Source organism: Apostichopus japonicus, chromosome 12 (assembly GCF_037975245.1).
Source record: "Apostichopus japonicus isolate 1M-3 chromosome 12, ASM3797524v1, whole genome shotgun sequence".
Taxonomy (NCBI): Eukaryota; Metazoa; Echinodermata; class Holothuroidea; order Aspidochirotida; family Stichopodidae; genus Apostichopus; species Apostichopus japonicus.
This window is the reverse complement of record NC_092572.1, coordinates 15,545,826-15,558,552: the sequence shown is the minus strand read 5'-3', so window position 1 is coordinate 15,558,552 and position 12,727 is coordinate 15,545,826. Positions and strand designations below refer to the sequence as shown.

General features: G+C 36.8%; 2 protein-coding genes and 1 long non-coding RNA gene across 6 annotated transcripts in view; 2 read left to right on the top strand and 1 right to left on the bottom strand.

The window, feature by feature from the left end:
• LOC139977967 (gamma-adducin-like) overlaps positions 1-12,727 on the top strand; it is a gene marked incomplete in the record, with an annotated part of 755,008 nt that overhangs the window by 548,950 nt on the left and 193,331 nt on the right.
• Positions 1-12,727, top strand: part of LOC139977970 (gamma-adducin-like) — a 39,278-nt gene that overhangs the window by 1,981 nt on the left and 24,570 nt on the right. For all 4 annotated transcript variants that reach the window (XM_071987869.1, XM_071987868.1, XM_071987867.1 and 1 more), the window contains 5 exons: positions 1,041-1,184; positions 1,485-1,632; positions 6,865-6,945; positions 8,098-8,299; positions 8,666-8,908. The gene's annotated coding sequence lies outside the window, so the exon portion shown is untranslated. The remainder of the gene's footprint in view (positions 1-1,040; positions 1,185-1,484; positions 1,633-6,864; positions 6,946-8,097; positions 8,300-8,665; positions 8,909-12,727) is intronic.
• Positions 1-12,727, bottom strand: part of LOC139977979 (uncharacterized) — a 215,846-nt gene that overhangs the window by 189,537 nt on the left and 13,582 nt on the right. The gene's annotated exons all lie outside the window — the stretch shown is intronic.

Sequence of the window (12,727 nt, the reverse complement as noted above, 5' to 3'; positions counted from 1 at the left end):
CTAGGTTCAGCATCTCATGACAATTAGTCTGCCTGTTTGATTGCTGTAATCTACCCGATGCCCCAGAGGATGTTGGGATGACATGATTGACTTCATATTACTCTGTGATACTCTGACAAGCTACTCATCTACTGAACTGAGGTCATGTGACCGACATATTTTCCTTGCTTTAGAAACTAGTCTACTTAACTTGGTCATGTCTCTAGCAGTAGTATTTTCACCCCACGCTGCTAAACAGAATGTAATGGTGGTCTTGATTGCTGATTTTAATATAGAACAGAGAAATAAGAGTTGGTCTAGTCCGAATAAATTAAGCTTCTGTAATAGGAACATACGCTGATTAGTTTTTGCTAGAATACGTTTTACATGTTCATCCTACTCTAATTTATCAGTGATGGTTTCTCCCAGGTATTTATAAGATTGTCAAGCGCTTCTTAGTCACAGTTTTTGCAGGAACATATCAGAGGAGAATACTGCTTTAATATAGTCAGTGCTCTGCGGAGTGACTTGAGTAGGTGAACTTGATCTAACAGGTTAAGTTCACTTTCAGAATGAGTAGTTACAGCCATTGTACTACTGAACCTTTTACATGCCTTGCCATCAGCATCAGTTGTGAGACACTTGACCATTAGTGGATTCTTACCTGTAAGTAATTTGGATTCACAAATCTTTCCACCATTTTGTTCATCTCCGAAATAGGGCATCTTTGCTGAACAGCCCTCATTGTCTGGACTTTGTACCTTGTGATCCCTCTTCTTTGCATTTCACCCATTAAGCACAACTTGTTACTATGATGGTAACCAATAACAAATGTATCCATGGTGACATTCGCAACTATTACATCTCTGCATTGGCTTGCAGGAGCAAATGGAGTCTTACTTCTTGCATTATACGTAGAGGGTTGTGATATTGATGATCATATTCTGCCTGAATTGGAAAGTCTTTGGAGAGGCCATGCAGTTGCAGTGTCTTCTTAATTAGAACCCTCTTTTGTGCCATATTATTTTTGATTAATTTCTTTCATTACATGTTGGTACAAGCTGGTTGTAGTGTACTGACCACAGGACTGGGAAGAGACATGCTGTTGAGCAATCTACGAGCTGCACTTGAACTGCCCACTACTCAGAGGCAGCGGGGGCTACCCGTTCCTGGGAAAGGCATCCATACCTGGCGCTCATCCTGTAGTAAGTAATGTTTATATGTACATGCTATTGTGTCTGGGCTGGTAAAATATAATTCCTTATCCTAGGTTGACAGGGTCAGCTCTGTGCATCGTTGTCTTTGTAGAGAGTTTCAGAGTATGTTTGGACTAGACCAAACCAACTGTGAATAGGAAATAACGGCTTTCAAACAGCATGTGTGTGTATTTGATTAGATGTGTGTGCGTGAAGCTATGGGGTTGGAATGGGATTTATTGTGATTGGTGATTACCCAGTATGTGAACATAGAGCATTCGATATTATTTATAATTCCTTTTGAAACAGGATTACTGGAGCATGGAGTTGATGGACAAATTTAGGAATGAGAGGAACACATGCAAGCAGTAAAGAGGAGAAGAAACAGTTAAGTGACGCCTGTTCCACTGAAAAATAACCAAGTAGATGACCCAGCTAGCAAACAAAGGCATAAAATGTAAGTACAGGTATAACTTTTGAGAATGAAGCTCATCTTGAGGAAAATAGAAATGATTAAATAATTAACATACTTGACTAAAATTGCATTATGCAGTCCTATTCACAAATTTGATTTGATTTGTTTATCACGTGAATATATTCAGTGTGATAGGAAGTCCTCTAAAAAAACTTCAGATGGCTTAACAAAGTAGAGGACTCCCTGTAAAGAAAAGGAAAAAGAAAACAAAATATATAAGAAAAAATGAACATGTTCAATTAATAAGATGCAATCATTTCTTGAATAAAGTTTCTTCTGAATGATTTTGCAGAAGGTTTATTTGTAATATTGTCTGATAGAGAATTCCATGTTTTGATTGTACGTGCCCTTAGTGATAACATCCCCATTGTAGAATTATACCTGTTATAATGTGCATTGCCTGAAGATCTGGTATTGTAATGATGAATATCACTGTTACATATTAAGTAGTCATTAAAAGCATTTGGTAACAGTCCATTCCATGCCTTATAAGCAAATGTAGCAAGGTTAACCCTAATAATGTCATCAGCTTTTAACAACTATAACACTTAAAAAGAGGATTTGTGTGGTCCCGTGGTTTGGCATACATGTGTGAGTTGGCGGACTGCTCTCTTCTGTGTAATACAAATGGGATTCAGATTGGTATATCTAGTACCAGACCATATGTTACAACAATACGTAATATGTGGCTGGACTAATGTCTGATCGAGAATCTTTAATATGTGTTGTGGCAGATAATGCTTAGGCTTAGCTAAAACACCGGTGTTTTTTGCAACTTTTTTACAGACAGTTGTAATGTGGTCACACCATTTAAGTTAATGATCTATATATACAGTACGCCTAAAAATCTAGTACTATTGACTTGTTGTAGTCATTTACTACCCATAGTAATATCAGCATTCCATGTAAAATTTTTAGAAGTATTAAAAACTATATAGTTTGTTTTATCAATATTCAATGATAATTTGTTGCCAGCGAACCAGTCGCTGAACTTGTCTAATTCAGTCGATACTTCAATATGAAATAAAGTTCTCGATTGTGATACGAAGAAAATATTTGTGTCGTCAGCAAACAAAACAACTTTAACTTTATCAGAAACATTGGTAATGTCATTAACATATAGGATAAAAAGCAATGGACCAAGTATAGAGCCTTGTGGCATACCACATTGAATTCTCTCCGGTTGGGAATGAGCATTTTTGTAGGATGTATATTGGTAGCGGTTTGCTAAGTAACTGTCGATCCAATTAAGAGGGGTTCCTCTTATGCCGTAACGATGTAATTTATTAAGCAGAATTGTGTGGTCTATTGTGTCAAAGGCCTTTGAGAGGTCCAGAAAAACCCCGACACAGGTACTATTCTTGTCAAGATTACTATACAAATTGTCAATGGCATCAGCTAATGCTAGCTCAGTGGAGTGTTCAGGACGGAATCCATACTGTTCCTGGCATAAAATGTATATATTTTGAAATAAAGTTAAAAATACGATTATACATAAGCCTTTCAACTATTTTGGAAAAACATGATAAGAGTGATATAGGTGGATAATTTTCAAAGTTTTCTGAATCCCCTTTCTTAAAGACAGGGATGACCTTGGCAATTTTTAGCATATCAGGAAAAATACTGGTATTGAACGACAAATTACAAATGTGGGTTAATGGTTTGGTAATAAATAGGATAACCTGTCTTACAATACCAGGCTTAAAATCATCGTATCCAGCTGCTTTATCGGGTTTCATGCAAGAGGCTGCTGTTTTTAACAACTCCTCCTCACTGACAGGATGAGAAAACATGGAATGAGTGTTAACATCAGTGTTCACAGCTTCCTGTGATTTACGTTTGTGGTTGATTTTACTTGCCAGTGATGGCCCCAGATTGACGAAAAAGTCATTAAATTTATTAGCAATGTTAATCGGTTAGTCGGTGTTAATCTCTTTGTCACCATCCTTGAAAAAGAGGGATACGATGATTGTTTACGACCTTTATGGAGTAGTTGGTTCATGGTATCCCATGTGCCTTTTGGGTTACTCCTTGCATTATCAAATTTATTGTTGAAATATAATTTTCTAGAAAATTTGATAACATGATTGAGCTTATTGCGATATTGAGAATAAATAGTTTTATTTACACCAGACGGGTTCTTAATATGTCTTTTAAATAGCTTATCTTTTCTTTTGATAGAAACTAGAATACCTGCAGTAATCCACAGGTGTCTCTTTCGACGTCTCTTAGATTTGGTGACGCATTGCTCAGGAAAGCATTGATTATATATGGCATTGAAATTGTTATAAAACATAGAATAGGCAATGTTTGCATCAGTTTGGGATGAAACATTTTCCCACGAAGCATCTCGGATTGTGGAGAAGAAATTCTGTACATTTGTTTTGCAGTAGTTCCTCACATACATAGGGCCCCTTTGCCTACTTTTGTGTATGGCAGTTTGGAGAAATAATGGATAATGGTCACTGAGATCGGTTACAAAGATACCAGTTATTAGTTTGCAGTCATCATTGGTTATAACATTATCTAAAAGAGTTGCAGAAGTGCAACCCACACGGGTAGGTTTGGTAATAGTAGGAAAAAATCCACTGGCATATAGTAAGTTTAAAAAGTCAGCAGATTTAATATTGTCAGCAAGATCAATATTATAATCACCCATAATGTACTTATGTCGTTCATTTGGGAGTTGGGTTAAAATTTTGTTTACGTGTGTCAGAAAAATATGCAGTGAACTTTTTGGAGGCCTATAAATTACGCCTATGGTATAATTTTTCATTGCTGATGTTATGTCAACCTCTATGAACATTGACAGAATCATTGAAAATGCTTATATCGTTTCTGAGTTTGACATTTAAATCGTTGTTATCAAATAAACAAACACCGCCACCTCTCCTTTCGGGACGATGCCTTTCAACAAGCGTATAGTTATTGATATGGATTAGGGGGGATATATCTGCAGTAAGCCAGGTTTCGATAAATCCAATGACAGAGAAATCCTCCTTCAATAGAGACGTAAACGTAGTTATGTCATCTAAGTTTTTGTTAAGGCTTCGACTATTATGGTGGAATAAAGACAATATGTGTTCGCTAGACATCTTGTTGTATGAGACAATATCGTAGTAATTGCATGCGATAGCTTCCTCCCCTGTTTCAAGGTATTTTGCAGCTTGCATCGCTATAAATAAATAAATGTATAACATGAACGCCATCATCTTTGCATAGGTTCTGCTGAAGAATCCTTTGTTCTGACATTTCTCGCTCTGCTGAGCTTAGGAATAAATGTTTTCTTCTTTAGTCTGATAGTTTGAAAGCTGTCTTCGTCTAGGGATATTTGCCTTTTGTGGGGTTGGATGTTTCCCCTTTTTGTGCTTGCCCCCTCCATCCGCTGAGATCCAGTCTCCGGTTGTGTTCTCCGTTGTTCTACTACTTTTTGTGTTGGCAATGTCTTCTTTTGTTCAGTTCGCTGTTGTTGGTGGGTTTTCTTTGACTCCTGGTTAGGATTACTCGGGTGTCTGGAGTTCTCGTTATTGTTCTTCTTTGCTGTTGAATCTGTGTTTTGTTCGGATTTCTGTGCCCTGACCTCGTTAGCTTCTTGAATAGCGTGATCGTCCTGTTCAACTGACCCAGTGACTAATCCCTCAGACTGATATTGTGTTTCGTTTTCATGTGTATCTAGGGTCGAGCCAGCGTTTGTGTTGTCATGGCGATACTCTTCAAACCTCTCAGGACAATTAAAGCTTTTATGTCCAAGTTCTTGGCATTTAAAGCATCTGACCTTGGGGCAATTAGCTTCCCGGTGCCCTTGGACATCGCAAACTTTACATTTGTAGTTAGGACAGTTTCTCCTGATGTGATCGCTTTCCAAACATAGATTGCATACTTTAGTTTGACCATTGTGCTTTAAGTTCATATTAATCCTGTTAATTCTAATTGCGTAAGGCAAGCTCTTGTGTTCTTCAGGTAGTTCTAACTGTACATATCGTATTCCGTTCTCGATATTTGGGAATCTGGGGAAGGTCTTTCGTTTCCTTTCGCCTCTTATTTTACACCCATACTCACAAAGTTTTCCTGTTAGATCTTTGTCCTGTATGAATGAAGGTACTCCAAAAACACTAACAGTTAGGAACGTTCTGTTGACACCAGTAGAAACTGATTCCCATTCACGAGGAGTCCACTGTCCAAAATAAGATCAGCTTGTTCCTTTGCTTTTAATGTGATAATCGAGCATCCCAAAGATTTCACACAACTTGCAATTCCATCTCTACCAACATCATTCATGATAGCATACAAAATCTCAGTATCTTTATATGAACTGTCAGCAACTCTGATGCTACACTCCTTTAATTTCTCCACTGTCGCAGAATCCGTACTAACAATCTTGTAGGCTAATGAACGTCGCAAGACGTCATTGCCGAGATCTCCAGCGAAAAAAGTATTCCAAAATTGGAATAAAATAAAATTTTCTGCTAAATATTGTCTCAATTAGTGTCTCAAATAATACAATTTGCAATGATGTAGTGAAAACCACACTCTGTTTAACCTCGGAGATCATTGGAAAGTAGAAAATATAAGAGCTCCTCAAGGAACAGTGTTAACAGGTTGACGGTTGGTTATCCAATAACGGTTGGTTATCCAATTTTTTGACTTCATGAAGTCAGACCAACTTAAAATTGATCTCAAGGATTGGGCTTTTTGATAGGTCTATTTATATGTAGAGATATGCACTAGTTAATTGCAATTTCAGCCCTCCAAACTAGTGTAGGGATATGCAATAGTTTATTTGCAATTTCAGCCCTCCAAACTAGTGTAGGGATATGCAATAGTTTATTTGCAATTTCAGCCCTCCAAACTAGTGTAGGGATATGCATTAATTTATTTGCAATGTGACCCTTCAAACTGGTGTAGGGATATGCATTAATTTATTTGCAATGTGACCCTTCAAACTGGTGTAGGGATATGCACTAGTTTATTTGCAATTTCAGCCTTCAAAACTCCAGGAAGTTGCGGGTAAGGAACCTGAAAAAGTTTGTGGTCAGGACCATTGACAACGTGGTTTATACACGAAATCTAAGATTTATGTATATATCCAAAAATATCAGTTATTTTTAATTAACTTTCCCTGCGTCAGTTTATCATCAAAAGCTCTATGAGGTAATAACATGTTTCATTTGTAACTTTTCTAAGATTTTGACTGATATGATGCGTTTTTTGTAGTTTGACGTGAAGTTAGCTGTTGCAGAAAATGTACGTTTGCAGTGTATGCTGAGGGCAGCTATGGAGACCAGGTACAATCAGGTAAGTTTGTTCCTTACTTTTTAAACATCTTAGGTCCAAGCATGTGTTATATTATGTGATATGCCTGCTACTACTGTACTAGATGGAATCATTATTTCAGTATGTGAACGAAGACATTACAAATATTCATATTTGCTTGCATTTCATTTTATATTGTAGGTGATTTCTGTTGGTAGACAGCATAAGGCTAGATAGGTTGTACATATTCTGCAGTATTTGCCAGTAGCACCCTCAGTTTTATCACAAGTTTTTGTAGTATAAGATGGCCGTGTCCGTGTGTTCGATAAAGGTAACTGTTGTGTACATATTGTTGTTGGCGTTGGTACATAATAGTATTCCATGGCATTGGGATTAGTTGGTCATATGTACACTTAGAGTTGTAATAAATAAGCTGTATTGATTCACTTCAGCTATCATCTATTGACAAAGCAAATATTTTTTTAGATGGTTATGGATTTTGGACAAATTTAAGATTTTATATCTTATTTTTTTTTATCATATGTCGGTTATAGCCATGATTTTTAGAATAGAAGGTTAATTTTTGACATGAGATGCATTGTGGGTTGCATGGCATAAGCATTTAAAAGAGCCTTCTACTCCTTAATATTAAAGGAGCCATTCACTCTTTAATATTTTCTGAGCATTAAAGGAGTGTTCCAACATTTAAAAGCTAGTTTATGATTTTATCAAGCATTGTTTATTACACATTTGTTTTCCTTTTCCTCCTATTTTTTGATGTAGAGCTTGCTAGTGGGGAACAAAATACCAGCGCTTAAAGAGAAAAACTGAGTTCTGCCTTCCCTTGCCATACTATATCTCCCCCCCCACCCACCCCCCCTTCCCCTTGGATGTCGCAACCAGACTTCTCTAACCACCCAATCCTTTACATATAAACAATGTCCAATCAATTGCCAGGTAGTGTTTATAGAGTTATAAAACAACAGTGTTTGTTTCAATTATCAAGGAGACTTCTCTGCATATGCTGGTCTTCTCTACTGCTTTCAAATGCTAGCTAATGGCTAACTTGATCAATTGTCTTGCATTCTTTTCTTGATGTAGTTTTGCCTTCTTTTGTGTAATCTAAATAATTAAATCACTCACTGTTTTATTTAAAGGCAACAATGAACTAAGGGATTTTTTTTGGATCAACAGATAACTTCTGGAGATGAGTGGAATAACCCCAATGTTGGATGCTTCTCGGCCAAAAGATGTTTTTCTCATCAACTTCAAAGCAGTTGCTACATATTGATAGTGTTCAAAGTTAAAAGTCTGCCAAAGCAATAGTAATAATAATAATAAATCCAGACCAGGTACTAAATGCATTTAACATGTGCACACTTCGGCAGCCGCTGCTGTGAGTATCCACCTTTATAATTACTTTCATGATTCTTAGAGCAGGTTCCTTTTTTCTTTACTTGGATTTTGATCACTTTTTTTTAAGATCTTTAGCTTGACTTGTCACATTTCGATTTGTTTTGATTAATACCTGGTTGACTTTATAAATTTGCTGACCACATAAAAGAAAAGAAAAAAAAGAAAAAAAAACTACCTTAAAAGCAATGATGTCATAGATTATGGAGGATTTTAAATGTTCTTTGAATATTCAATATGTTTGCCTAGCATTACCCTTCCTGCAAGTTGTTGACGAAAGCAAATCATTAAAAGCAAAGATGTCATAGAATATGGAGGATTTTGAATTTTTGGCTTTGAATCTTGACAGGTCTCAACTATGAAGTGTGGCCTATTGCTGATCAGTCAAGATGCCTTGATTTGTGGTGAGATCTCTATACTATGACTACACAGAGATCGTGGTCGAGGAGGAACAGAAGGATCAAATCATCAGGGCCCCTGGACCCAAAAACAAGATCCTATTCTTGCGTAACCATGTATCGTCTGCTGTGGTGGGTCCATAGAGGAGGCGTACTTCCTAGCCCTCAACTGTGTAGCAGCATGTGAGATACAGGTAAAGAATTAGCTGGACTTGGTCCAACGTGGTCGGATTGCTTGTAAAACTTAGCAGTGTGAGGCCAAATGTTTTCTGGTTATGTTACAGTTTGTTCATTCTCCTCCATTTCAGAATATTTTGGAGACCTGTGAAAGTTACATAGTATTCCTTTTTTAAGCTGTTTTTTAAAGAGCCAGGAATGGGGTAAGGAGGGGGAGGGGGTTAGGGTTGAAAATGGACAAGATTAGTCAACTCGAAACACAAAGTAAATGGTATGGATTGAGTTAATTCTTTGTTATGACCCTCTCCTCTGAGAAAAGTTATCTGAAATTTTCAAACTGTTTCCAAACAGTATAATCAATTTGGAATTTTTATTGTCTTGGGAATGATTGAATGATCTCCTAGCCTACACGGAACTTGATTTTGCCATTAGCATAGTCTACTTCTGTATCAATATGTAGTCATTACACTCTCCTCAACTCTCTCCACCCCCGAAGATTCCGCTTCTGTACAAACTTTTGTTTGCTATTTCCTGAGTCAAACTAGGCTCTGAGTAACAGCAGAAAGCCACCCGCAATAGCAAAGCCTGCTCCATGAAATGAAAAGAAAATAACAGCGGTTGGAAAAGTATGTTTGACTGGAATAATTGCTAGTCTTGATGCGACTTGCCGACTCCAAATCGGATTTATGGATTTGGATTAAGGCATAGTAGGGGATGTTTGCTTTCTAACATGTATGTGCACTATAATGTTGACATTCAGCGATAAAGTTCCCATAATATTCTTTTTGATGTCTGACCCCAAGGGCAAGGTTACCCACCTGGGAGATGTGTTTCATTATTGACCTTGGAAACCAGGGTCTTTTGGCTAATTTAAATCCTTAGAAAAGCTACCAGTTGAAACTGTGGGAAAAATTTCCCTTAGAGATCATTCATGAAAGTCATAATTGAGTTTTCTATATGTATGTCTTGAAGGTTCAGCAACCCTCTTTACTAGTGGGTTAGGATTTCAAGTGGTGGGGGAAGTGGGGGGTGTTGATGGGCAGGAATGGGAGTACTTGGTCCTCTCTTCTCCCTGCAGCATCAAGAGTTGGTTGTCTGGGTTTTGTCAACCTACAATTTTATCAATCGGTGTGTGTGTGTGGTTTTTTTTGTCGAGTCTGGGTAACAAACAATGGTCGTTTCAAAGCGGATTATCTGCTTTCTAATAAAGTTACCCTTACCTAACACGAATATAGTCGATAAGTATTCAAAAAGTATTCAAAGATTTCCTAAGTATTCAGAAAATTTACCATATACAGTAACACACAGTACAAAATAAGTATTCCAATACTAATACGAATAACTATAAGCCTTCGTCAGAGCCAAAATATGTAAATGAGTGAAGTATTCGAATACCTGTTAGGTGTTCAAATAGGTATTCGAATAGGTATTCGAGTAGATTTGGAATAGCTATCTGAATACTTAGCTCATTTACATATAAGTATTTGCTAATTTAAATAATTCGGCTCTGTTGAATACTTATAGTTACTCGAATACTTATTCGCTAGTATTCAAATACTTGTATGCTAATTAGTTATTTTATGAAGGCTTAACAGGTTTCTGAATACTTACTCGAATACTTATTGAATACTTGTATGCTAATCAGTTCCAAGTAAGGAGAGTTAGGAATTTGGCCAGCTTGTTGTCCTAGTTATTGATTAAAACTCTCCAAACAAATAATGAGAATAGCCAGAATTCTGAAGTCTCCTTTTTTATTCAACAACTATAAAATTACAAAACAAAACAAAACAAAAATAAAATACAGCTTCTTCAATTTCATGTATCTTGGAGCATTCGTGCACTTGTATGCAAACCGTTTGTTCATCTCTTGTGGCTGTGGCTCTGTCCTCTGGTTTCTGCCACACATACTGTGAATGTACTCTGAACATAAAACAAATAGAAATAATTAATAATGATAGGGCACAAATATACATTGGCACAATAACCACCCACCAGAAACGGAAAATATAATATATAATATTCAGTGCATAATACAGGGACGTCGCAACGCGGGGGAGAGATGGGTGGCTTTAGACCCCACTTTTTTTGCAAGCAAGCATGTTTACACATGTCTTACAACATGTCACAAAGTTTATATATAACCTTACTAGCCCTCCCCCCCCCTGTAATAATTATTAAAATGATGAAAAATTTGGCTCCTTGCATATAACCACATATGAAAAACAGAAATGTTATCACATTAAACCCTGCATGCCCAACACTTAAATGTTTTGCATATTTAAAACGCTATTTCAATGGTAAGTAAAATCTCTGTAGTACGGTAGAGAAACGTCAGATTTGAACGTGAAGTTTGACTAGGTAAAACTAGGAAAATCCAAGTACTGAATGTCCAAATAATTACCAAACATAGGCATTGCCCCATGCACCCATAAGAAAAAGCTTAACTGTAGTAACCCTATAAGTTTAGGCCTAAACAAGAAATATACTACACATGTAGCCTTGTCTTATTTTAATTTGATTATTAATTTTATTAACTGCAAATATGCTGTTTATCGTGGCACAAGACAGGAGAAAATTAGAAGCTGAACTTGGTTATTGTGCCAATGTCAGAAAGTTTCAAATGATTACACATAGAAATGAAACAGAAAAAAGGTCAACATACCACTTATTTTGATGATTTTTCTAGAATACGGCCCCTTTCCTCTCCACTTTATCAAGCAGACTGCATTTTCAGTTGCATTTTCTTTGTCCATCACCGACTCTGTACTAACTTGTTGATCTTTCATCCAATAAATAACACATTTTTGAGGCTTGGTCTTCTTCGATGGGTCAACAATATTTTCCATATTCTTGGATAACTGCAGCAAGTTCTGAACATTCATTATTGGATATTTAGGCCTAGGCCTATCGCTGTGGGATAAAATTTATTTTCTTCCAAGTTTCAGCCTAATGTTAATAAAGTTCAGTCGGGCTGCAAGGACTGGAATAAATTTAGTCCGACTCAAAAACTGAAACATTTATTTCTGCTAACTCAAATTCAATCTGCTAATAAAAGTTGAATAACATTCAAGAGGAATAAATATCTATTCAAAAGGGAGTATTAAGCACAGAATACTAAAACAGTAAGTCTATGAATATGATCGATGAGATTTTGGAAAGGCTTCAGTTTTCAATCCTCCGCGGTATATTCAAATACTGCCGCACCTGTGCACTTCAACTTGGCCAGAAAGCGTATTATAAATACTAATGTGATGACACTAACATCATGAAAGGAAAGCTGGGATGCTCCTGAGGGTCTTTGTAAGTTTGATGAGCTCAGCTTGCGCCCGCAGGTGTCCACATGATTCTGTATCAAATCGTTTGGAGAAGAGGCTTATAAACACAAAATTCCATTTTCCTGATAGTGTTACAATGCTTCTATTGTACCTCATACATATTGTACATAATGCTTTTGCCTATTTGCTATCAAGGTGCCTTGCAGAATCCAGGCATTGGTTATATCCACCATAGAAAAGTTGACATCATTTTGTTCATTAAAGAGCAAATTATCAAATAGCCAAGTTTGGTCCAGTTTTGTTGACAGACAAATTTTTTTTTGTTGGATAGGAACAAATGAAGTATTATTGCCCAGACAGACAGTTGCTCAAATATTTGCCTGTTGAAGGAGAAGTGCATTTCTGTGTTTGTTCTGTAATGGCAGTATTTAGCTCTTTTGTCCCTTGACAGAGAGATGGAAGACAAAATGCTTCAATTGAGAAGGATTCAAAGGTTTTATCAAAAGGACGAAAGTTCAAACCGGATTCAAGCTAAAAACGACTCTTTAGTGGGTCTTGTAT